The following is a 2,433-nucleotide window of genomic DNA, read 5'->3' as shown; positions in this document are numbered from 1 at the left end:
CGAGGAGGTCGATTTGAGAGGCAAGGGCATAAGGAGCTAGGATTTTGGCCGGCTTGAGGTGAGTAATAGATGTAAATGCTGTTTTGAGGGTTTGAAACCCCGTGTTTGCACATTGTAGTGCTATATTGAGGTGACTTGCACGCCGGGTAGCGAGCGTGGGGTAGAGCACCGTTGGGGATTGTAACTTGGTCCGTCGCAGTAGATGAATATACTGCATATTTGACTGAAATTCACTTATTATTATGTTAATTGAGCTGATTGCTATATTTGGGCTTCGTGCCAATTGATTAAATCCTTCAGGGATTGTTGTTACTGGTTTCTTACCATTTCTACATATCATTGAACTTAGTCCTAGAATTTAATACTGTTTTGCAAACTCAGCCACTTTTCTCAAACTAGAAACTTAATTAATATTTTTAAATGAAGTTTGGGCTGAATATTTCTATATTAATGTGCCCGAGAGGCTTAAGTGATTTTGGACTGAGTATGAGATCGGGCTACGCGCCGCAACGGTATGAAATTGATATTGATATGAGGCCGAGGGCCTAGTTGATGCCACGATATGGCTTATTATTGTGCTTGGGCCGTAAGGGGCCCCTCCCGGAGTCTGCACACCCCTAGTTAGCGCCGTCGACGATAAATAAATGGAGCGGGCTGCACGCCGCAGCGGGTACTGGAGAGTACCGATCTATATTTGGCTGTGTAGTAGTATTTCTACTTGGGTTTTCCGCATGTTTTAACTATATTTCAGAGTTTCAGTATTATGACTTAGTAATTATTTGTGTTAATTGAATCATGAGCTGTATAAAAAGGGTAAGGTTGTTGAATTGGTCAGGCTTGCCTAGCAGTGTGTTGGGCGCCATCACGACCGGGGTTGGGGTCGTGACAAGTTGGTATCAGAGACTAGGTTACTTGGTCTCCCGAGTCATGAGCCGGTTTAGTAGAGTCTCGTGGATCGGTACGGAGATGTCTGTACTTATCATCGAGAGGCTGCAAAACCTTTAGGAAAGCTTCACATTCTTGAATTCTTATCGTGCGTCCTTGATTCAGCTTGAAAACTCTTGAAATTCCTTCCATGTGTTCGTACGCGCGCGTGAGCGCTCAGTATCAGATGTGCCTTGATGGCTTGTGATTCCTCGATCGAGGGGTGAGATGTAATCTCTGTGAGTTTATGTTGCGGTATGAGTTCAGACTCAGGAAGACTAAGCGACTGCGTACAGTTTAGGACGGTGGAGGGTATACAGAAATGGTAGTTGGAGGCAAAGCGGGTGGGTCATCTCCTGTGGAGTGTTCTAAAGTTGTGTGATCCTTATGTTATGTATTAGAAGATCTCATTTACAAGTGAAGAAAATGTGTTGACATCTAAATTTGATCGCCTAGAGAGTGGGCTTAACTGTTGTGTGAGTGAATGCGAGATTTGAAAAAAAAAATTCTAGATGATTTGTGTTTCCACAAGCTTATGAAGGATTGAGTTTAATCTCACTATGGTATTAAGGCAGCAATGAAGTATATGCGTTATGAGTTGTTGGGAGTGTTTTGATCTAAGGCTTTGAGCCAAGTTGGGGAGTTTGCTATTGATTAGCTAATTGTACGGTTGTGTGCTATGTTGGTTCCGGTTTGAGGCATGCCGGCGAATCAGTTCTGGTTGCGGAAATTGAGCCGAGGATGGCACGAGTGAAGCAAAATTTTGACAAAGGTTATATGGTGCTTCGTAGATGTTTGAGAATCATAGGATGTCTTAAGCTGTTGTTGGTAAAGAATGCTCAGTGCATGGAGCAGGAAGATGTTTGTTTGTATTGTGATGAGGTCATATCTGCGGTGTCAGAGTGCTAATGAGGCATGGGTGGTTATGTTCGTTTGATCAGGTGAATTTCAGTTGAATAAGAAGTAAATGACTCTCGAGAATGGTTTTAATGTGTTCAAGATTCTACATGTAACAATCAGGTGTCTTATGGTTGTGTATGTGGTTAGAGATTGTGTTTTCATTGGAAAAGGTCTCGACTTGTGGTATTTTTATGTTAATTATGGGATTCTATGTATCAGTATCTGGAATGTAAAGGTAACGAATTTAGATTGCAGGAAGTTCTCAGAGTAAAGTATTTTGGGAATGTGGTGTTTCTGGGAATATTTGAGAGAGGATTCAGTGGCTTATGGGTCTTAGACAGTGTGGTCTTGTGCTTGGGTCTCGTGTAGTGAGCCTGGGTTGAGGAACTGTGGTGCTATAGCAAGGGGGAATATCAAGTTGATGATGAATCAGAAGGGAAATTAGATAGATGGAATAGCTTGATAGTAGACCGAATCGGTATGGTAAGGATATGATTAATTCTTCGTATGTGTTCGAGGTAATGAGCCCTTACAAGTATTTTGCAGCAATGCTCTTGGGTTTTGATGGCTTGCTTAGCTTGGTCGAGGTTTAGAAGGGATTTCGTCCTG

The sequence above is a fragment of the Nicotiana attenuata genome, chromosome 5 (genome assembly GCF_001879085.1).
Source record: "Nicotiana attenuata strain UT chromosome 5, NIATTr2, whole genome shotgun sequence".
Taxonomy (NCBI): Eukaryota; Viridiplantae; Streptophyta; class Magnoliopsida; order Solanales; family Solanaceae; genus Nicotiana; species Nicotiana attenuata.
Note: the sequence above shows the minus strand (reverse complement) of the source record.